At 43.6% G+C, this 24,892-nt stretch overlaps 1 protein-coding gene across 16 annotated transcripts in view; it reads left to right on the top strand.

Annotated features, from left to right (window-relative positions):
• The window catches only part of CELF4 (CUGBP Elav-like family member 4), a 700,175-nt gene extending 698,179 nt beyond the window's left edge, over positions 1-1,996 (top strand). For 14 of the 16 annotated variants that reach the window (XR_002047479.3, XM_039567118.1, XM_019291163.3 and 11 more), the window contains one exon: positions 475-1,996. The gene's annotated coding sequence lies outside the window, so the exon portion shown is untranslated. The remainder of the gene's footprint in view (positions 1-474) is intronic. The other 2 variants (XR_002047480.3, XM_019291155.3) reach the window with 1 other exon arrangement.
• Positions 1,997-24,892: the final 22,896 nt, after the last annotated feature.

The raw sequence follows: 24,892 nt of genomic DNA, 5'->3' as shown, positions 1-24,892 counted from the left end.
TGTAAAGCGGCACCTAAAAATAATTAAAATGCCGCTGTCTTCACATACGTAGTGATACAGATTTACATAGACACGCCCTAATATTATTTTGATTTATTATTATTACTAATAGGAACAATTGTGTTTTTCTTTATCATGATCGTGACTACCTTGCTTACTTTGGGTTTGATCCGGTTCCCACTGAAGTCAAGGGGAATCCTTCTGTTGATGTTAAGTGGGAGCAGAATCAGAGCCAAGGCCTTCAAAAGCAAAACACCAAAGCAGAAGCCCCATCCTGTCCCAATTGAAGGGAGAAGAAAACATCCATTACTTTCAACAGGAGCAGGATTGGGCCAAAAAGAACAGGCTTGATTTTAATTTCATTTTCATTTTTAGGTCTTTTTTTCCCCCCTGTCTCAAATATTCCCCCCACACCTTCCCTACTTCCCCCTCCCCTTTTTGATTTAATTTGCAATGATCTTCTTCATTTTTTAGGGCAGCAGCTGAATGGGCCACATTTAGAAAAAAAAAAAGTATATATATATTAAAAAAAAAAGTGAACTGTTGGATTACACCTTTGACATATCAGCAAATATCAGTCAAGCTGAAGACTTCAGACCTATTCTCTCTTTGATTGTTTAGACTGTAACATTTCTTCAAGAAAAGTATCACATCTGCTGACTTCGAAGGACATGCGCTTGAAAACAAACAAACACATAAAGTAAAATCAGAGCAGGAGGAAGATCAACCGGGATTTCTGAAGAGACACTGATATCACCACAGCGGCTTTTCTTCAAACAGGAGATGCAAACCTGGATACTGGCAAAGGAGTGCCTGTTTGCCACCAAGGATGCAGTTACCATGCGAGACCCATGGTAACAGCCACTGAGCATCTTTATCTGTCATTCCTTAGCTATATAGGGACCAAAGGACAAAACTTTTTACCGCAGACTTGTAGCTGTATGTAAAATATGGAAGTTCTTTCCTTTTCTCTGAGCTGTTCCTAAAACAGTTTTTGAGAGCGATTATATGAAATATGTAAAACCTAAAAAAAAAAAAAAAACCTTAAAAAAAAAAAAAACAAAAAAACAAAAAAAAAAGCCACAAAAAAAAAAACAAAAAAAAGCCACAAAAAAATTACAAATGCTTAAATGCTTTTAAAATGGCAAGATAATAGTTCTTTGATACTTTGGGAGGTTCTTTGGTTATACATTAATTAGAGTCTATGAAGCTTTCATATGGTTTTCTGTATACTACGCAAGGATTGCGTTGTTAAAGGCAGGTAAGATGGATATCTATGAAAAGCAAAAAAAAAGTAAATAAATAAATACATAATTAAGTACATAAAAAGGCATAGAAAAGAGAAAGGAAAGATGGTTGATATTAAATGGAAAACAAAAAGGTTTGTAAATGCTTCTAACTCTCCCCATTTAAAATCCTAATAGTTGTACAGAATTTAAAAAAAGAAAGTTTAAAATACCTATATAATAGAAAAAATTAGACAACATAAAAATAAAAAAAAACAAAAAAGCAAAAAAAAAATAATACTACATAGAAGTTAGCGTTAATGCTAAAAACAAAGATGTTGTAGAACTGTAATTTTTGTAGAGTTTAGATTGAGCATAAATTCCTACTCTCTGCCAATTGCTGTTGGATGCTGTTATTTATCGAGGAGAAAAAGGAGAAAAATGGCTATTTTGGCAGCTTTTTTAACTGCAAGCATTCCAGCTATTAAAAAATAAACAAGACAAGACTCAATTCTGTAGACAATGCAAATGGGAAAAAAACAGCTGTCTTTTTATCAGACGTTAGTTCTAACTTGAACAACAAAACACAGCTAAACGCTTCATGTCTTCATGATCTGCTGTCCGCAAAAATCCCATCATCCTATGCTTCAGTAGCTTCCACATTTGCTCTAGAAACCTTCAGGGCAAGGGATTAGCCTAGTACCTTAATCTTAAAAAAGAAAAAAAAAAAAAAAACTAAAAAAAACTTTAAAAACCTAAAAAAAAAAAAACATAAAAAGTAAACTAAAGAAACAATCTCTTTGAAGAATTTCTGAAACTGTTTACAAGGAATTTTGAAAAACAGGGGGATGTTTAAAAAAAAAAAGATGCTGGCTCTGTTTTCTGTAAATAAATTTGCATATTTTGTAGGACTTTTAATTGTAATGATAGAGAAAAAACAAGGAAAACTATTTAATGAAAGCACGATATTTATCTTTGGTAAATGACTTTAGAGCAGTTAAAAATAAGACATTGCTTTAAAAAATCTGACTCAGAAAAAACAATGAATTATTTAAGAACACATATATTTTAAAGTATATCATATTTATTATAATTTATTTTCACAGTCTTAAAACTTGATTTACATCATTCTCACACTTGTTTGCATCGATTGAGCAGTGTGATAATTGTTTTTGATTATTTATTTGGTTATACTTCTGTTATATTTCAGTTTATGCTCTTGCTTGTTTTTCTCAGTATTTTTTAATCTCAATCTCGAACATTTTTTCTTTATTCTTTTTCCTTTTTCTTTTTTTTTCCTTTTTTTTTTTTCTAGTGTTAATTTTGATTACATACTGGGCCTGACCGTGCAGTCCTTACTCTTCCAAAACTCTCATGGGGATATAACGAGCATTTTGCCAGAGTAAGGACTGAAGCAAACTGAGCCCACAGCTAGGAAGTACAGATGTGTAACGCAGCTGCAGTTCCATACAACTGCTCTTTCACTCTCAATTCCCTAAAACTCCTTGTAATCTTCTGTAATTATTGAATGACGCTTTCCAGCTTAGCCCTAAATAAAGCACAGTTTAAAAAAAAAAAAAAAATAGCCGTGTTCTTTACTTCTTGATGGCTTTCCTTAATGTGTTTGCTTTGAGAACAAAATGAATCCATTTCGACTCTTTCATTAATATACATTGTTTGAGTATCAGAACAAATCCCTTTGTTATATAAAACGTATCTCATTGGATTGAATTAATGACACTGTTTCATTTAATGTCTGCTTGATATTCCAGTGTGGTTTACCTTAAACCTAGTAGGTAGGAAGATCAAATAATGGTACATACAAATTAGTGTCATTGTAGCTCCCATTTGAAGCCTGTTGTTTGATTTCACGCTCATGGTTTTTTCATGCTGATAACTATAGAGGCCAAAGCTCGGGACATTGCTCCTTTTGCTGCTTTGGGAAAACCCTGTGAAATTCAGCAGTCTCCAGAGATGAGGCTCAATTTCTTCCTGAGCATCCCTCACATCTTGTCTTTAGAATGGTTATTTTTCTTTCCCCTGAAATGGCTGTACCAGATCAGCTGAGCTGAGGCTAGGGCTGAGATCAGGAGCCTTTGCATTTTCTCCCTGATTCTTGCAGCCACATCTGCATTTGGACACGTTGCACAGGCTAAATCCACCTCTTAAATGAGTCTAATGTGTTTGTCCATAATTTGAACTCCACAGATGGAAGGAGCTCTATTAGTAGAAACTCCTATTATTAATACTATGAGTTAGTTAAGTCTGTTCGGGGCAGTAGAAAGAAATGAAATATAAACAAGATGATGAATACAATGAGTATTGTATTCATCAATGAACATGGTCAGTATTTGCTTTTCTTCCAAATGTAAAGGCAAATACAGAAGGGCACACGTACCAAACCCATCCCTGCTTTTCAGCAAAGATGTTCTGCAGAGGACAGAGTAGGCTAAAAATGTGGGAGCTTGTCTCAGATATCTCTGAGAGAGAAAATGAGGACTAGATCTCCAGCAAGAAGAGGTTTCTATTCCAAAGGTTATTCAGCATCCCATCCTGAGCTGCAGGGATGAACAGACAAAAAGCACAACCTCTCACCTTGTCCAGGCTGAGAATTAAGTGTGGGGGAGGGCTGATGAAAATCACTACTTGAAGGAGGAAAACACCACAACAAACAGGGAAGACTCAATTTCCCAAAGTGGAATAGCAAAGGGAGAACTAAAACGTGCTGCCTGATTGTCTCCCCACTTCCCAGGCCACCTTCCCCACCCTCCCCTGTGACCTTCAATCTCCCCAGAGCTCTTCCCTATCCTCCTCGAGGTAGATGCTCTGTCTCTGTGGTGTGAGTCACATCCTGATGTATCTGCAAGAACACATCCATTTCATCCAAGCAGGATGGGCTGCACCCCTGGGGCATCCAGCTGGGAGCACTTCTGGCCAATGAGATACAGCTGGGGGCTGTTGACTGATGATTGTGAGACAAGATTTGTCTTGTTTCAGGTACCCTGCAATACACAGCAAATAAAATATCCAGTGTTGGAGGGCAACCAGCTCCCAAGGGGAGACCAGAAAACACTGTTAAAGATGACTCTATGGCTTAGATCAATACCCCTAAAAATGTTTCACTTTACAGAAACGCCTTTGGGGTAACTGGATTGGGGAATCTGGATGTGAGGATAAGCAGGGACAACCAGTGACAAAAGAGAGACTATGCCTAGTCCTGACCTTTCTCCCATTACATCCCCATGCATTACACTGCGAGCTCAAAAAGTGGTCAAATCTCTGAGTTCAGCCCCCAGTGAACAGAGAGGCCCCACAAGGGGCCTCCGTTTACACTGGAGGTTCATTTACACTGGTGTGCTGGGGAAAAAAAGCACTGCTGTCACCACACTGCTGGCTAAACCAAGGGATGGATACTTGCCATACTCAGCTCTCTTGTTGTGGTAGAGGCACAGACTAGAACAGAATGGGCTGAAGCACAAACGTAGACATGAATTTATGGCTGGTTAAAACACCCTTCTCCAAGGTGTACAGACACGTCAGCCCTGATTTAAGTGCTGGTATCAGAGAGACTCCATGCTTCTCTCCAGAAGAAGTTCATCCATTTCCACTGCAGGTGCTGCAAAGCAAAACAAATTGCAGCACAAGCCTGCTCAGCATGGGGCTGTGTTGCTGGGGCAGGCAATTAACCAAGGAAACATCCCATGTGAAACAATGAAAATTAAGAGAGAACCCAGGTCTACCTGAAAGCCTGTAGCTGCATGTGTGTGTGCATCAGCACACAGAACACTGTATTACAGTGTGTGCATCAGCACACAGAACACTGTATTACAAAAGCCATTGCATGTTTGATGCTGGCTCCTCTCTCTAATCTGTAGCTGCTAAATCACATTACATGAAACTAAAGGGTTTTTTAAAGGTCAAATATTCATCTTTCACCAATGTTCTCCTTGGTACCACCCTGATTATAATAAATTGCAATCCCATCCCCATGAGTAGTTGAAAGTTGAAGGCAACATCTGGTACAAGAACAGGGTACGGTTTGCTGTCATTGTTTGTGGAGTCCCATGGAGACACCTCAACCAAAAATCACATTTTCATACCCCTAAGAAAGCAATTAATTCCCTTCTGGAGTCTCTTTTCCATATCAGCATTTCTTGACATAGCTACTGAGCCACTCTCCCCTTGCACGCAACAGGGTGAAATGATTCCTCTCCCCACCTCCATCCCATCCCCACTCCAGGCAGATATCCATTAGAAAATGTTCTTTTATTAAGAGATGATATGGACTTTGAACAAGGCTGCAGAGCTATGCCTGTTTTCCCTCTGTATAACAAATATTAAAATAACATTTGGAAATGTCCTTGCAAAGCAAGGTGAGGACTTTTCCACCTCCAGTATTTCAGTTTCCAATAGCACATTTCTCCCTGTCCCAAATATGACCTGGGGGCAATGACTGTCCTATAGGCCTAGAACCATGCAAGGTGTTTGTGGTCCCAGGAATACCTCACACATCACATGGGGATTGGCAGGTGGGGATACTCATCACCGGGTGCTTCAGTGCAACACTCTGCAAGACTGTGCTCTGCACCACTTGGAGAAGGTAGCTGCTGATGCTTGTCCTTAGTAATGCTCCTTAGCAAAGCTTGTTTGAAATGGCCTGACTTGTCCTGCAACTCCAGAGACAATGAAATGGGGACAGGCTGCAAACTCAAGGCAGCCAACTGTTGAGTCTGAAAATGTCTTTTGGAATAGCACTGCTGTCTATTACTTGTTGAGGAAATCAGTTCTTAAAACAGGTTTCAGTACCACAGCTTCTCTCTCACTACAGTAAACACCCACTTTAAAGTAAACACATCCCCAAAAACACTCAGAAGGTTCCAAATCAGAGCCCTTGTGTTTCATTTATTAAGGGTGTGAGATCACTCTGGTGTCTCATAGAACCATGGAATTGTTTGAGTTGGGAGGAACCTTTAAAGGTCCTCTAGTCCAACCCTCCTTGCAGTGAGCAGGGATATCTCCAGCTGGATCAGGTTGCTCAGAACCTCACGCCTTTGCACACTTGTCTTCACCATTGTGAAAGCTTCTGTGAAAGCCCGCACAACCTGAAACCGTCCCTACAGAGCCACTAAGGAACCTGTGTAACATCAGCGCTGGTAAACACACAACAAATTCTGGTAGGAAGAAATACCCTGAAAGCAAACACCCTCTCACCATGGCATTCATCAGTCATCCTGAATTCTGGGTCTCAATCTGGTAAGTTCTGAACTTAGCATGGACCACCTCAAGCAAGCACAGATGGGGGAAAGTGTTTGCTTGCACAGGTACAGGTAAGCACATGCCCTCCACCTGTAAACAGCAGCCTTGCAGGGTGCCGTGCATCCACATGAGACACAAGAAGAGCAGGTTCAGATTCCTTCCCATCCAGATGAAGTTTGCCCCCTGAGACTCCTGTGACACAGAAGATAGCCCTGATTATAAAACGGTAGGTCAGTCCAGGGAGGTATTCACAACTCCTCTTGTTGATCTGCCTTGTCTTGTTTAGAAAGGTGGAAAGAGAAATGGAATCAGGGAGTGAGTGACTCCATAACCTCTCCTAGGAGAGAGACCCAGGGTCCTAACACCACTCCTGAATATGATATACATCATACAGGACACCAGCTCTCACCTTGGTACTCCTTAGTCTGCTCCTCGTGGCATTTTCTTGGGGTGCAATCATTGCTGGGCTGCTGGGCTGCTGGGCTGCTGGGCTGCAGATACTGCTTTCAGCGCTCAGAAAGAAGAGATACAAACATGCTGGTTTGCAGTCAGCTGGTGAGTGGGTGGGTTAACTCTCCCCAGTGGGGAACCACAGCATGACATCCCAAAAATGGGTGCATGTTCCCCCCCCCGGAGAGGGAGAGGCCCTAAACTTCTCCTCACCCTTTGAGGCAGATCGGATCACATATTTTATTTTCTTCCATACACAGCACAGAGAATGCAATTCCCTAATTCCATTTGGTGAGTCCTACCAGATAGCAAAACACCCACAAATTAGCCGTCATGACTGTGATGCCTCCTTTGTGAGTCCCTCCTACAGAGGGTAAGAGAGACGATTCCGCTTCAGCGAGCTACAGAACACTCTCCCAAACTGGAATGGTTGTCGGAAGGCATATTGTACACAGATCCTCCTACCAACTCCTACAAGAAAAGATTACCTTCTTTCAGCTAGAACAAAGAGCTATTAAGTGAGACAATGGGCCTAGCAGCATTGGTGAACCATCTGTCATCAAGTGTTAGACATTAGCAATGTCTTTTTTAAGCCAAGCCAATAGAAGCCCCCAGACACTGTTACAATGGCACACAAGCACAGATGAAAAGTGTCAGCCCAACTTATACGTGTTTTAACTCCTTCCACTTGGTCTGTTTTCTTACTGCTGCTTCCTGTAGCAACCCCAGAGCATGCAGGACCACACAGACTTCTCACAATAACCATCAAACTGCACTTTGCACCACATTTCAGACAAGTGCAGCAGAGTTTGCTCTGGGGTGCAGGCTGGTTTGGTTTGAGGACTGGCAACCAGGAGACTGATATGAGACACTTTCCCCTCTAGACCCAGCTCTCCTACCCCCAAGGGACAGCTAACCAGAACACCTCTAATTGTGCTCCAGAACCCAAATACCAAGGAAGGTCCTGAGTCCCTGTTCACAACTCTGATAGCTGATAAGCAGCAAGCAGCCAAGTGTAGGATAAGAGAAGAAACATAAGATTTAGACTGAGACACACAGAAGACTGAGGAGAGCAGGCTGGCCCTATGTGTGGGAACAGTTATCAGGCTCCTCTGCCCAGTCTAAGCATCCCACTCAGTCAAAAATCCTGTTCTGTTCTGGGTTGTACAGAGCAACCCAAGCCCAAACTGGATAAAGAGCTAGAGAGCTACGTGGCTCTGCAGATTAAGCTCTGTAGTTTAAGCAGGAGCTGTCCTGTATCTGGCTTAGTTTACACCTTCAGTTTCCAGCCCAAAAGCTTGACCTTAAAGCTTTACTAAGTAAATATTTTCTCTGCTTGGTTACCAAGCTTTTGCAGTGCTGGGAGGTAGCTGAGTTTGAGTGAAATACTGGACATTTAAGGTGTTTTATTTTTTCTAGAAGTAAGGAATCCACATAAAGCAACACATTTACCTGAAAGACTTACAGTTCAAATCCAGTTTAATCAGAGACTGGGGAATTTTTCCTTCCATGGAGGGATGGATACAACCAAATGCTAAATTTTAGGACAGGTTTTCATGCATCAGATTTAAAGGAACATTCCCTCCCCACAAATCAGAAATGGTGAATAACAGCAGGCAGAGCTCTGCAGCTGGGGTGAGAGGACAAACTTGGCCTGAGTGGCCTCTTCCCAGGTCATGTGAAATCTTTGGTGGTCCTGGATCAGAGGGGTCCCTATCACTGCTCATGAGCCCAGATGGTGCTTTTTTCTTGCACTTTCAGCTGGAGACTCAGGAAATGCATGAGATGTCACTTCCCAGTGGTTGGTCCTCCAGGGCCTGAGCACGCAGAGCCTCCTCGCCTGTCCCACAGGTGACGGGTGGATGGTCATGGCCAAGCATTCCACCTGCCTAAATTAGGAAACAGCTTCTGTGCAGATGGAAACCAGTAAATCTCATCTGCGAGGTAGTGGCTGAGAGAAGCCAAGTGAAGCGGGAAGTGAAACAGATTAGCCATGGATTGTACTCACCATTTGAAACAGCCTCAGAGAGTGCACATGTGGTCAGGCTCTGCCTGCAGGAGAGAAGTGCTGGTGTTTCTGTGCACCCTGAGCTGAGCAGCAGGAACTCCCAGTCAACAGGCTTGAGGTGTGTTAAGGCCAAGAGACCACAGGTTCACAGGAAAGCAGGATTCATGGGGCATCAATCCAGCTTCTCCCACTCTCTGGAAATGGAAATTCAAAGACAAATATAGAACAGGGACAAAACTGGAATTCAAGCCAGGGGACAGGTATTGGTCAGCATCACATGGCAAGAACAGAAATTATATGGAACAGAGACTTTGAGATCTTCAGCTGTTTCACTTCATGACTAAACTGTACAGTGTGGCTGGTATGGAGACTGAGTGGGTGTGAGGGTGGCATGCAGCACTGCACGTGCTAAGCAGATCACAAGGGTCTTATATGACCTGCCTTGGTCACTGTGAAGTGGCACAATTTTCATGGTAACTGGAAATACAAGTGAAGAGGGACCACTGCTCCACAAATTTTTCCTGTGGCTGGTCCTTTGTAAAGCTCCTCCCATGTCTTTCCAAGTAGGGTTGTCAGAAGCATTCATCAATGGCCTCTTTCTGCAGCAAAATAAGTTAATAGGAACATTTACAACTGTTTTCAGTGAACACCTTACAAAAGTCAACAAGAAACTGCAATATTAGTGTGTCAAAGGAGCCAGAATATCCTGTCCCAACATGCCCATCTTTTACCCAATAAAATCCACGATTGGTGTGACAAGCTGTAATAGACGAACAGCTATGATCTGTCATTCTTCTGTGTGAAAACACCTTTAGCCCCTTGCCTTATCAGACCTAAAGTCATTTCTTTGGCAATAAGATCAACAGAAACCTCTGCATTTTTCTTCCAACAGTTAAATTATTTATGAGCTTTGAAAATAATCCCACTTTGTCTTCTAACCCTAGTTTTGCATATATACATGTCGACCCCTGTGAATTCTTCAGCTAAAATATGCATTCATTACAAAAGCATTTCAGGGTATTTTTTTCTTTCCTCTTTATCTACTTGTTTGAATATGTTGTAAACTTGATTAATGTTGCCTTCTAATCTCTTTCTTTCTAGAGAGAACACCTGGAGCTCCTTTAACCTGCCTCAAATAAAAAATAAAACCCAAGAGACAAACAACCCAAGTGGCAATGTCACACTTCCACAACCCTTTCCTTTCCCTGGCCATCCATCCCTTCTCTTCCAAGTGGGTGGACACATTAGCAAAACTTGTGTCAATGAACCTACAGGGCCGTGGGTTTCTACTAAAGCCCCCTTCCTTATGCTCCTACTAACCTGCTTAGTTTCAAGCCTCTCTCAGACTGGAATAGTTTGGGGAGATTTATGACAGCAATTCTTCTGGTTCCTTTCACAATGTGTTTTCCACTATTCTCATCTATTGCTCTGCCTACATGCATCATTTATTTAATACCAGTCACTAGCAACATTAAGCTTTTTTTCTTTGCGGTTTTTTTTTGTTTTTTTTTTTTTGAGGACATTTCCCCTTGTACCTGGAGAAATCATGCAGGTAAATAACATCTGAGCCAACAGCTTTGGACCTGCCTTTTCTGCCTTCATCCAAAGCTTTCCATGGGTATCAATCATCCCCGAACTAGGATTCTTCTCATTTTAATTATGCTAATATTGCCATAATTTCATTCTCGTTAACAGCAATTGAGTCTCAGTCTCTGCAGATGGTGAAGCTGGACAGTTACCAAGCCACATGCCATCTTGAGAGGAGGTTATGGACCAGTGCTTAGCCTGTGGCAGTGCTGCTCAACACCGTTTCTGGGTTGCATCAATTCACTTTACCCATTTGTGAAATGACATATGCCTTTGCCTATACTGGTTTTGAGATTTACAAAGGACACTTCTAAAAATGCAGAGGCCATTGCCCATCTAGCTCATTCTTGTTACAATACAACCCTGCCCACTTTGACAATTTCAGATGAAGGCTAGAGAGGAATTACACTATTAATTTAAAGTGGCTACAAAGAGGACGGACACTCTTCACAAGGAACCTCAGGAGAAGATAAAGCAGAACAAGTACACGTTGCACTGGGAAAAGTTTCTTCTCAACACGAGAAAGACATTTTTTACAGGGAAAACTATCAACCACTGGAACAACCTCCCCAGGGATGTGGTAGAGTGCCCATCATCGGAGGTTTTCAAGATGCCCTTGTATTGCACTGAGTTCTAGGTAACCTCATCTAAGATCCCTTTCCCATGAAAATTTGGACCACATGAGCTTTCTAGGTCCCTTCCAACATGGGATGTTACATGATTCTGTGGTCCTGTGGTTGCTGTAGGTGTGCACAGATGCATATGTTACCATGATAGACACCAACCCTCTGAACCTCCCCAGAAGAGCAGGTATAGACCCGAAATCATGACAGTGCTGATGGGAAGGACCTCTGTGGTTTTCTCATCCAGACTCCTCCTGAAATTAGGTTGGGCCTTCTGAGTATGTCCCTTGTTATTCTCACAAAATAAAGCTAAAGCTATTAAAGGCTACACAGGTAAATTTGTATGACCACAGTCATACCTATGCTGTGGGACAGGCACCCAATGCAGCCCCTCTCCTCACCATTTTCCAGCCTGACAGATGAACCAGGGTTTGTTGCATCTCCTTTCTGGACTGCGTTTCTCTTCCAGGAAAACCAGTGTGGGTAGGGTGAGTGGTGAGCACAAAAACAAGCACCCAAAGAAATGTTGGGGTATGCAGAGGGACCAGGACTTCCGTGCACCTTATGAGGAACTACTCTGCCCCCACACAGCAGCTCCACCACCCAGTGGAGAATAGGTGGTTCCCAGAGGTACCATGGATAACCCATCACTGGCTGTCCTCGCCAGGCCAAGTCCACCTGTACCATCTGCGAGCTACTTACACTTTCCAGGCACAATCCCAAGTACAGCTCAGCTCTAAGCTAAGGGAACTTCCACTGCTCCTTGGCTGACAAGCAGAGCAAACTTCAGCTTAAACCTGGCTACAAGTCAGAAATCAATACACTATAAACCAAACTGCACCAGTTCTGCAGGAAGGGCCTGACATTGTGACCAAAAGTGTGATGAATGATTTTACATGGATTTGATGTTTGGGTTGTTTGGGTTTTTTTTTATCTGAGTACAGAGTCTGGTAAGGCTCTGGTAAGGCAGATAGAAATTATGATGGGCTGTTGCAGATTTCTGGTCTGGAGAATATATTAAAATCTCTTCAGGAGATGATATCTGACCAGCTTCTTATGCAACTATTGCCTCCTCCTACTCCATGACAGCTGACCTCCCTGATAATCAAAGTAAGACACAGATGGCAGCTGCACAGATGAGGTAAACATGAAATGGTCTCTGTGACAGCCCAGAAGAGTCATTGTTTTCCCGTCCCTAAATCAGATAGCAATCTAGGATCCCAGCCAGACCTATCTTCCCCCAAGCATTAAAAGCAGACAAGGAATGAAAAGACACCGTAGTCGAAAGGGTGAGAAACAGTTTCACTAAGTTTTTGTGTTGCAGTAGGTCTTCAGATACTTTTAGGATATACTTTTAATCCATGGCAAGGACTTTGATTTTCTTTAATTATTTCATATATTGGTGGGGTATTAATTAAAACATGAGAGAGAGTCACCTTTTAAGGGCAAAAGGTTTTGAATTCTTCTCACTGATCAGCATGACAACAGTATTTATGCTGATGGCCAAAAAGGACATTTCTGACTCCAGTTCCATTTCCAGAAAACCTCATGGTGCATTATTTGAATCAGCACACGTCGCCAGGGGTTGAATAAGACAGTTTCTCCACACTCCACGACAGAGTACCGACACTTACTAAATTATGCTGTTAAATACTGTAGTATGGCTATAAAAGACAATGAAGGCCCGTGGAAAGATGCCAGCCCCTTTCTGAGAGAGAGAGAGCACTTTTTGGAACCCTGCCTGTGGTCCGTAATTTTCACTTCCTCCTACGACAGTCTGAAGTGACATGAAAGGACTTGTAAAGTCAAGTCCAGGAGGATGGTGGGGATTTGAAGGAGTAAAGATAAAGTTAGAACGTTGATGGTAGCATTTGACCAACTTGAACTTTGCCAGGAAAGAAGGAAGGAGCCAACTCTCCCACACATCTCCATAGCAGACCACACTGGAAAAAAAAAAAAATTCCAGCCTGCAAAATCTACATTTTTCAGCCCAGATGGGGCCAAAATATTGAAAACATATGAACCTTTAATGAAGAAAACTGCTCAATCAAAAGCAGCAAAACTTGACAGAAAAGTTGCTAGCTAGCAAGATATTCCAGTATTTCATGGGAAATGGCCCTTGGTGAAGGAAAAGAACAAATGGCAGAGGATGGGAGGATGGAAGAATGGCTTACACAAACTGAGTCTTGTCAGGTATTGCAGCACTTCACATGGACCTTGACCTGCACAACCAATAATGAAGTCCTTTAAGTCCAGCAAGCTCAAAATTAAATACCTTTTCTTACTAGTGATTACAAAGGAGTTGAAGGATAGAGAAGGACTCAAGATGGACCTCTGTGAAAAATATTTCACCAGGAAATATTTGTCCTTCTCCAGTGGTCATAATATGACTTGTCACACTCTGTGTGCCTAAAACCCTTCACTGCAGGAACACAGACAAAATGGTGTTGCACACAAAGCTTAAAAACAACACTGAGGAGCAACAACAGAAACAAAACCAATGCATTCCAACTATTTGGGTCAACCCAGTGATGGTGCCTGACACAATATTTTGCACACAATATTTTGCCCTCCTGTTCGCTACCACAGTTCTACAGAGGCTGGTTAGTTCATTAGAGGAAGGCTCAATCAGAGGAATGTGACAATGGGGTGGAGATGAGTGAGCCAAATTCCACAGGAATTTTAGTCTTTTATGTTGACACATATCTTCATATATTTCTTATATCCCCACACCTGTAAATTTATACACAAATCCAGCCAACCACTCAGCCTAGAAGGTGTGTCCTTAGTTGTCTTGCATGTAAGCCATCATAAGATGGTCAAAACTGGAGAGCAGCAGAATTTTCTTAGCAGCAGTGTTTGAACAGAGAGAAACTTGGATTTACCCAAAACACCCTATATTCATTTTCTGGGCTGGGCATTCACTGGAGGTGATTCTTTGTTACACGTTGTCTCTGGAACAGACCCAGTTTGAGGCATGATTTTTGAATTCATTAAAAATTCAGAAGAACTCTGGCGGCTGCAGAAAACCTTCATATGGTTCCTAGGGATAACTGTCAGCAAAGCTCAGAGGTACCTTATTCCACACAACCTACTTCTTAAAACTCTGTCCAGCCCGGGCCTATGTGGACAGTGATTGCCAGAAGTACTTCTTAGGGAAAGGATTTGAAAGGAGCTGTTAAGCCCCGTGATACAGGGCCGCCTGGAGAGCTCCTGCCCAGCCCCTCCTGCCACCGTGAGGGAGGGAAAAAGTGCTAGAAAGTGCTTTGCCTAAATGCCAGGATGTCTGACACCGTCACAAAACACGCACGTAGTGCACAAGGGAACACCACCAGCTTCCAGAGAGTGAGGGGACCTGAAATGCAGGAAACAGCATGAAGGAAAATGTTAAGCCTTGTCACCCAAAATAAAGTTTACATCAAAGAAAATCCCCTGTACCAACAGCATAGGAGTCACTTTCCTTCCCCCCCACCCTTAGCTGTTTTCTCATCTCCACTGCAATTTTGGAGCAAAATTCTCAGTGCAGTTGGTCACAGTGGTTCAGCTGGGGACAGGGATGAGTATCAGGAGAGGAACAAAACACACAGAAGGGTCCCTTTTACATTTTCAGAGACACAGACTGTATTTTCCCCTTTCCCTCGGGCTCTGTCACTTCACTTTCAACTCCCACAAGTAGCGCTTGGAGAGCAAAGAAAGTGGGGGAGAGGTGTGAGAAAGCTGAGCTGTTCGCCTGGAGGAGAACAGGGATTCAGGCACTGGCAGATGAGCTCTACAAATACTGCCATGGTGTCCTCAGGTCCTGCCACGTGCTCCTGCATCCTCAGCCCTTGCCACAGGCACCCTCACACATCGGGGGAGATGGAGAGGAGTCTGGAGCCCTGACCAAGGAAAATTGATGAGATGCTAGACTCCCAGAGACAGGCAGGAATGAAAGGTTGGTAATAAACTGTGGGGATAAATGGCAGCACCTTCCCTCACTGCTCGTGTCTGCTCTCTGAGCAGGTGTTGGACCATGGCAGGGAGGGCAGAGGAAGGGATTTAGTGAACAGCCACAGCCTCTGTGACAGCAGGCATCAAAAACACTCCCCTACACCAGCTGTCTTCAGACAGGACTGGTCTTGGTCCATGGTTTCCCTGGCTGCAAGATGTCATTTGTTTATCTACCTCATACTTCCCAACCCAACAAATTCCTTTTCAAGCAAAAGTCTTTCCTCCACCTCCTCCTCCCCATTATAAATATAAGAGGGAAAAAAACAACAACAACAACACCAAGAACTACCAAAAAAGAAAAGAAAAGAAAACAAAACAAAACAAAAAAAAAACAGCAACCATACAACCAAGCCTTGGCATAAATCCTTTTGGCTCAGGTTTTTTGACAAATACTAGTGTTTCTTTATCCTTCACATTTCACTCCAATAACTCTGAGTAAGAGTTTCTATCAAAGCTCAGCTCTTGAGTCTTCTCCATGAAGCACCCTGAGAGAAGTCACTGTGTTGAAGCTGGGCAGGGGAACTCTTCCTCTGGCTGTGGAGAGTGGATAAGACATGGAGTGGGCATGTGCCCAGGACACTCCAGCATGGTCTGTCTGTAGATACTCTGTTTTATTTCATTGCAGGCATCACTTCAAGCATTGTTATAGTGGAAATTATCCCATCTAGCTGCCAATACCACCATCTGAGCTTGAGATCATCACTGTGGGTCAGCAGAGCTGTAGTCATCAGAACTGACTACATCATCAGATTGCATGCACAAAATCTGTGACAAAGACCAGAACCGAGGTCCAAACCCCAAACCTTCGCTTCCTCCTTGAGTGCTGCAGCCATGAGGCTGCTCCTTTCTGCTCTTCTTGGCTGCAGACCGAGATGCAACATTGAACTGTCCACCTGACCTGAGCCTTTCCCAGAGGATTTGATACCAAGGTGTGTGAAACTGCATCCAAGTGCTTCCCTCCACATGCCAGAGTTGGCAGAAAAGCAGAGGGGAGTCAAAACACGTAAGTGTACAGAGAGGAAAGGAGGTCTTTGCTCCTGGCATTGGGGACTTACCAGAGTTGCTGAGAGTTCAAGTGGATCCAGCCAACAGTTTTGGATCCCCTGCTGAGGTTCAGACCAGGCTTATAGACCTCACCCTCACAGAAGAAGGAAGCACGGGGATAGTTTTGCTGGATCTCACCTGTACCTAAGTTCTAGGCAGTGAATGAAGGAAACACCTAAATTCCTGTCCAGCCAGTGGGGCAGAACAGCTCCATTTCAAGGCTTCAGGGAAACAACTTCTACTGAAACTGTCAGATAGGGTCTTGAAAAAAACCCTCTCTGATGTCTGGCTAGCAAACGCCACTGCCCCCTCCAGGGCACCAGCCACCTAAAATACAGATGCAAGTCTGGTGCCTAAGCCAGGCACACCTGCTAATGCTCAACTTTTGTATTTTAACCTCAAGAGAAGCTCCTGTTATGGTGAAATATATGGGGCAGCAGACCATGGCAGCAGAGCTAAAGCCCATAGATCATGGAGTTAAATATTCTAGTGTGGGCTGAAAGTGAGAGCACAGTTTCAGCTCATGTGTTGGTTGAAGTTATGAGCACGTGAGAAAAGGGGATTTATAATGAGAATGGCAATTCAACCTCAATTATAGTGCACGACTGTCTGCACACTATAAACTGAAGGTTTAATAATGAGGCAAGAAGGCTGAAGGAGAGAATTTCATTGTGTCTGTTTCACAGCCTGGAATTCTTACTAAATTCATCAGATTACGTGAGTTCTCCTGACAACTGTAGCAGTATAACTAATTTTAAAGGGGTTTATTGTATATTCAGACTGCAACAGAAGATACGGGCAGAGAAAACCTCACAGCGAAAGAGAACTCCAGATTGAGGACTATAATGTATATGAGATTTGAAAGAAGTAAGTGCTAAAAGATGTAGACAGCAGTTTTTCAGGGTCCTTAACCTTGATGAATAAATGAATAAAATCCCTTAAAAAATTGCAGTGTTTCTTTCAAGTGGTTTCCAGCATGTTAATGATCAAGAGAAGCTGAGAAAATTGCTGGGAAAGGAGATGACTTTCCTCAATATGCTTTTACCACAGAGACTATGAGAGAGACATGAATTGTAAGCAAATAATACGCAAAATATGACAGAGAGAGAAGAACAGAGTCTCTTTATCTGTCCATAATGCATTTGCATACAGATGTGTTGACTGCAAGACTTTGTGATGCTGCCAAATCAAAGCTTTAATGGAGAGTTGGAGCCTTCCAGTTCTTCCATATCCAGGTACTTAGGCAGGACTCTCCTGTATTGTGTTTACCTGACTACACCAAAAGAAAGAGAAAAGTACCGAATTTGAAAAGGGACACAGAGAATACACAAAAGGCTTTATCCACCACCATAAGCATCCCACTCACTGTGTACAACACCCCTCCAGCTAATAATGAATGACAAAGGGAACTGAGTTGCCCACCCCTCTAATTTCTATCACCAAAGTCCCCTAAGTATTGAAGAAAAATTTAAAGGCACACCAGACAAATGCAGTACAGAAAAGGGGCATCTCCCCACCTTCTGCCAGAGAGGAAGGGAATGTCTTTTTGGTGTCCTCACATGGCCTTGCCCAAGGGAACTGGTGGAAGGTGCAACCAAGACAGGGAGCATCAGGCACTAAAGGGCAACTTGTCTGCTAAATGTATCCCAGTTTTAAAAAGCCGTAAAATGGCAAATGAGAAAGGGGTGCTGAAGGCTAAAATTTTGAAGGGATCATCTCTAGCAAGGTTTTTCACCCCTCCATTTTACTGTCTGACAGTCCTTGAAGACAATGCTCTTGCCTCTCCCTGTCTTTGAACTCTCCCCAGCACCAACATCACCCACACACCCCTTTTCTCTCCTGGCCCCACCAACCTCCAGGTAATAATGCAGCTGATTAGATCTTTCATCATTTTTATTGTTATCCACCCGCAGATTAATAAAAGAGCGCTCCGGCTGTTTCTGGCTGACCACATTCCCTAATTTATCATAAAGGCTTAGCCTGAAACACTTCTGTCTGACATGTGGGGAGAGCTGCAGCCCCTCCCAGCTCAGCACAGCTGCAGGAGAGCTGTGGTCCGCAGCAATACCCGTATTCTCACCTCACAGAGCAGAAGTTAACGCGCCACAGCCGAGCTGCTAAAGCAAAATTACCAGAGATTGGTACCAGAGTCACAGAGGTGGAAAAATGGGGAGTTAACTCCAGCTCACTGGAGCACACTGCTTCATATCTGTACTGTCTCTTAATATGAGGGAATACGCTCTTAAAGCGCTCCAAATTTTCTGTTTAAAGACAATAATTGCAAGGGTGACTTAACATGGCCTCAGGGACCATCCTGTAAGAATTGGAAGACTTGATCCCTTAAAAGTCAAGCTGGAGGGATCATGAAACTGTCATTGGAGTTCCTACACATGCTCACCTTCTCCTTCTTGTCCCCTCTCTTCCCATCCTCTGCCATATCCCTTCCGTTCCCGCTTTGCCTTTCTCCTTTCCAGGGTACTGGTTTAAACTCAGAAGAAATGCAAAACTCAAATGTCTTGCAGTCCAAAGGACAATTTGAGCCCACAAACTCAAAAACAATCCCCTCAAAATCACACAGAGCTCTATTAAACTACTGACCTCATTCATTTACTTGGAGCATATGACTGGCTAAGTGAAGGTGAGTTCGTTTTTGAGTGGCCAGTGTTACACTGGGAGCAGCTGTGACCTACTCACTGTTCTACAACCCAAAGTAATAAAAAAGTGAAGAAGTTCTGTCCAGAAGACATTTCTGTAGGCCAGTGTTACACTGGGAGCAGCTGTGACCTACTCACTGTTCTACAACCCAAAGTAATAAAAAAGTGAAGAAGTTCTGTCCAGAAGACATTTCTGTAGGACTTTCCCTGTTTTAAACTGAACAACATAGAGAATTTTCAAATTACCAAAAGGGGAAAGAAAACCAAAATGCTGAAAAACTTTTTGTTAAAGAAAAAAGTAGAAAAATTCTGCAGAACTGGTACTGATTTATATAACGATTCCATTTAATGGAAAAAAGCCATTTTTCTGATGAGAAATATTTTCAGGGGATACATTTCAGTTGTGGCTGTCAGCTGTTACTTGCCTTTCAATCACTGACTAAACCAAAGCAATCCTTGGCTTACAGAGCTGGGGTCTCATTTCGGGAAGAGCTGAGTGTAACAAGTAGTGGGGTGAATAACTAGATCACACAGATACAACAGTCACCACAAGAGAACAGCCCTAGGGCAGAGCATGTGTGAAAACAGCTGCCTCCCAGCCAAGTATGCCCTGCCTGGCTCCATGCAGGAACTCAGAGATGTCCAACACAGTCTCTTCTACCAGACCTTAAGAAAACATTTATCTGAGAAAGAGCCTCAGACCTCTCAAGGTAGTGCAGTGACAGTGACGTAGGTAAGGATGGAGCAGGAAAGAGGCAGATAGGGTATGAACTGCCTCCTCCTCAAAGACACTTGTCCAGCTGACTTACACAGATCTGTGGTAAAGACAAGCATCCTTATCCCCTGCAATGCCAGACCATGGAGAACTGACACGATTGCTGGTCTCAAGGGAAAAGGTGTGAGCTGAGAACACACAGGAAAAGCCCAGAGCTGCCAGTCCCTTGCAATGAAAAACACCTTACCTATTCTGATATCCAAAATATTCTACTCACTTGGATCAGTTTCTGCTGTTGTATATTTCTTTCTTCTTGCTTTCATTTTCTGCTACTCCTTTTTCTCCTCCTCATTTTCAATTGAGCCACCCAAAGTTTCTGTGAGCTGAAGCATCAAGATTGATTTCCCTTGACTCAGGACCAAGTCCCTTTGTGTGTGTATCTGTGTGTGTGTGTGTGTGTGTGTGTGTGTGTATGTGTGTGTGTGTGTGTATGTGTGTGTGTGTGTGTGTGTGTGTGTGTGTGTGTGTGTGTGTGTGTGTGTGTGTGTGTGTGTGTGTGTGTGTGTGTGTGTGTGTGTGTGTGTGTGTGTGTATGTGTGTGTGTGTGTGTGTTTGTCTCTCTTTGTGTTATGAGAATCCTGGGCCTACCAGGGCCTATGAAGGGATAATACTCATGAACATCAGGGGCAGTTCAGAGGACACCCTTCCTCCATACCTTTCTTCACAAAACATGCAGGAGCTTAAGAACTTCGAGATTTCTTTCTCCTCTACCTAAACCTTCTTCAAAGGAGTTAAAAGTTAGCATTAGAGGGGCACCAATCAGCTGAATGGCACATGAAGTACAATCCCATTAACGCTTCCACCTTTAAGAAGCCAGACCTTGGTGACACACATCCCGTCCTCCCTCTGCCTGATAGTTCATGCATGCTGCCTGATCGACTCCAGTCCTGGGTTCTCTTATATCCTGTGTCAGCTTCACCTCTTTCTCCCTTCCTCCCTCCAAAACCTGAGACAGAAAACAGCATTTAAAAAGATTATCAGGAGCTGGTTTTTGGAACAGAGACCTAAGGAACAAGTCCCTCATGAACAAGTGATGCTTTGCCCAACCAAGCCCAAAGGAAACCCTGACAAAGTCAGGCTAAAATGGAGCAAGTGCAGGTTTGCTTAGCTTCTGCAGCCCAGGGAGGACATGGGTCTAATTCACAGCTCCCAGCCCAGCTCTGCAGTGACAGATGCTGCCTGGAACTGAAGGAGAAATGATGATGCAGGGCCGTTCACTTCGAGATGCCGTTCTGTCACCATGGAGGCAGACAGCGTGCTCTCAACAAGTTTATCTGCAAAGTAACATGAAAATTCCTCACAGCAGGAGAGATTTGACAGGACGTGCCTAGCACAGCTTTATAAAAAGGTTTCTTCAAATGCTTCCAAATCCCATGGATCTTTTTCTTGCTTTATCATCCTTTTCAACATCCTTCTTTCTCTTGCTTTTTCTTTTTTTTAGCGCCTTCACAAGGCATGTTTATCAACATCAAAGCACATTCTCCTACAGCTCAGTAGTAGTTTTTTTTCTTCTGAATCCACTCCTGCAAACTCTAAACCACTATTTCTCTCCACATCCAGTAACTTCACCAGGACCAAAACTTGCCTCTGTGCACAAAATCTTTTTCAAAGTCTGGGCAGTATTGACATACTAACACAGGGACTGAGATCTCTTACTCATAGGTGAATTTCTCTGAGACAGAGCATTTGTATTTGATACTCCTGCAGACTCCACTGTGCCTAAGCTAAATTTTGACGGCTACCTCATCTCTGAATTTCTCCTACCTCCCAAGCCGAACCAGAGGTGGATGCTGCATTATATTCAGAGGCTGCATTCAGGATGTTCAGCCCAGACAAACAAGTGCTTTGCTCTGCTGGTGTCACCAGAGAGATGCTGAAGGCTTGGTCCTGTGGCCACCACACCGTGCTGCAGGCAGCCTGGGCTCAGGCAATTAATTGTCAAGTCCTTTCAGACCAGTTGCCTGGGCACAGCTCAGCCAGCCTGTCCACATGACAGGGCAGTGCTGAAGGTGCTACAACGTGGGGTTTGCTCCCCATGTAGCCCCCAGGTCCCCTCAGGTGACAGATACTCTAGGAATAGGTATCTACACAGCTGATGTGAAGGAAAATTTGGACCCAAGACTAGGTCTAAGCCTCTAGCCCCACACCCTCAAAGCTGTTAAAACTACTCCCTGATTTCTTCCATTTTAAGGAAGAGCTCAGCCATGTTCTATCAAGTTCTAGAAGCATGAGTGTATCTGCATGGCATAGGTAGGAAAGTTTTCAAGGCCCAGACTGGTCTGCAGCTGTGTTCCAGGCAAGACTACCTCATACAGGTCTGCTTTCATTAAAAACACCAAGGCAAATCCCACAGGATCTTTAAAATCCAAACCTGGATCAACTGGTAATCCCCACCTAGCAGAGCCTTACATCTCTTCTCCTCAGCAGTGGCAATGCCATGGGGGCAGGCTGGGGACAGGGGCAGCTTCAGAGAGGTTTTCTCCACCTTTTGGAAAATTTCATTTGGTAACTGGCCATGGGAAAGATAGAAACTGAGTTAAAGGATATGTAGTCACTCTCCTCAGTGCATAAAGGGCTGTGTGTGTTGGGGTAGGGATGGGAGAAGGTGAAAGGGTAGTTGGAAGTGTGAAGTTTGAAGGTGAAAAAAGTCTTTATATCTAGATTAGTGGAGTCCTGGGGCCTTCAAAAATAGTTAAAATTCCCTTTTTTGAGTAATGGAGAAGTAGTTTGCATTGATCTTAAGAATTTGCTTATAGTTTTCCCTGGAGTTCAATGTACTGGGGAGTGCAAAGCTGACACAGCTCAAAAGTTTTATGAACCTCAGGTAACAGCGTGAAAGGAAATTTTAATAAATATTACATTTATTTAAATTTAATTTCTTTCCTTGTTAATAATAAAAGCCAACCTTGGTCTTCTGGGCTTTTCTCATATGCCTGCTTAATACAGCAGTGAAATCGTGGAATTATTTATATTTTAACTTCATTTTCAGTAAATCGTCAATCATTCACCTTTCAAAAGCATTAAATTCAGAGACGAACAGCAGGGGAGAGGGAGACTGAAAAATAAATATTGACTTTCAGGGGTTTGTTTTGGGTTTTTTTAAACACAGGGTAAGAAATAGAAGCTGTTGTGGGTGATGAGTAAAAGCACAGAAAAAGTGAAATATATTTGTGCCTATAGATTTCTCCCCATCATAGTCCTGCAACTCTATTTCTGCTTTGTTTGCAGGAAGCTACAGCAGTACCTATGGGAAGTGGCCCTTGTTGGCTTAAAGAGGCACTTGGCTGAAAATTTTGGGTCTGCTTATCATTGAGTAAATGGTCTTCCACACACAGGACACCCACTACTAGCCATAGACACTGCTATTGTCAGCAGCAACAGAGATCCCAAGGAAAACCCAAGAAAAGAGGCATGACAGAATTGAGAAACCCACCAGGATTGCAATATAGTGACACTTATGCCATGTGAAGATGCCACAGCTTCTTCCTTTCAAGTTCAGTAGCCCAATCAATGCCTAAGATAATGACAGCCTCTTGCTACTGGTCTCTCCTGTCCTCTGAGACTGAAGGACTACAGCCAGCTGCCCCCTTGGGTGCTCTAGAAGCCTTCTGTAGGGTTCTTGCTGTTCTGTGAGTGATGGCATCTCTTAAATCCCCACGTAAAATCCACCCTCTGTACCAAACTCACCTGCTATTCCTCCCCCTAAACCACCTGAAATCCCAGCCTGTGCAGGGTAAAATGCATCAAGAGGGGCTAAACATGGCCTGGAAGATATGTGGAGAGTAGGCAAAGGCCATACATCACGTGTTGTGCTCATGACCCCCTCAGGGGACATTCAAGTCAGAGCCAAAGACCACAGCAAGGGGAGGACAGCCCTCTATCTCAGGCTTCACAGCACCCCAGTGAGCCACCTGATAGACTGGGTTCAACTTCAGCTACACAGCCTTGCTTCAAAGGCTTCCGCAGGTGAAATGTCTTCCAAGACCTTTGGCAATTTGCTCCTAGAGATAATGACCAACACAACAAGTGCCTGGATCCCTGCTCACATGTATTTGTGTTTGGCTTGTGGGCACCGCTCTGTCTTGTGCCTTTCTTTCTCTCTGAGGTTTAAGAGTCCTCTGCAGCAGGTGCACACACACAGCAGGCTGCCACTCAAGCTTGCTGATGAGCTGAACAAATTGCTCTCTTGGAAGCATTTTCTCTAGCCCAGATTTGTGTGGGTTTCTGCATCCTCTCCAATTTCTTGTTTTCATTAACAGAGCACATGTCCCCAGACTGGAGATGGGCTTCTGTTGTCCGACCCCTTCCAAAGGTAAAACTAGTCCCGTCCTTTCACCAGTCCCCTTCAAGCTGATATCAGCTGGTCCCACCACCCTACTGAAAATACAGGTCCAGATGAAGGACCTCCCTTTAGGACCTCTTAATCTCCTTCAGAGTCATTGCCTTCCAGAGGCACTCTGCAGACTGGGACTGGACAGCTGGAAATCAGCTTGGCAGAGAAGGACCTGGGGGTCCTGCTGAACACCAAGCTGCTACGAGCCATCAATGTGCCCCTGTCACAAACAAGGCCAACAGGGCTGCATTAGGCTGATCACTGCCAGCAGATGGAGGATCTGGAAGGTATCTTTTCAGGATCCTTCTCCTCTACCCAGCACAGGTGAGACAGGCCTGGAGTGCTGTGTCCAGCTCTGGGCCCCCAGTACCAGACAGTGAACAATGTATTGGAGCAAGTCCCACAAAGAGCCACAAAAACAATGAATGAATTGGGGCGTCTGATGTGTGAGGAAAGACTGAGAGCTGCACTGGCCAGTGTGTTGAAGAGAAGGGGATCTTAAGAGGATCTTATCAGTAAGTATAAATATCTGGTGGGTGCAAGTAAAGAAGATAGATCCAGAGTCTTCTCAGTGGTGCCAGGGAAAGGTCAAGAAGCACAAACGGAAATACAGGAAATTCCATTTAAATGCAAGAAAAAGCTCTTTTAACTGTGATCATGCTAAAACACTGCAACAAATTTCTAGAGAGGTTGTAGAGTCTCCATCTTTGGACATATTCAAAACACAACTGGATGTGGTCCTGAGCAACCTGCTCTGGCTGCCCCTACTCTGAGCAGAAGGGGTTGGAGTAGATGATCCCCAGAGGTGCCTTCCAGCCTCAGCTGCTCTGTGATGCTGATGTTCACCAGTCCATACTTCCATCTGTCCTCCTGCTTCCTATTCTCTCTCCCAGTTGGATGCTGTGAAAATGTATGTCCTACATGCCTGGACTGATGATGTCCTTTC

The sequence above is a fragment of the Corvus cornix genome, chromosome Z, assembly GCF_000738735.6.
Source record: "Corvus cornix cornix isolate S_Up_H32 chromosome Z, ASM73873v5, whole genome shotgun sequence".
NCBI classification, from domain to species: domain Eukaryota; kingdom Metazoa; phylum Chordata; class Aves; order Passeriformes; family Corvidae; genus Corvus; species Corvus cornix.
The sequence above is the reverse complement of the archived record's forward strand: the minus strand, read 5'-3'. Positions and strand labels throughout refer to the sequence as shown.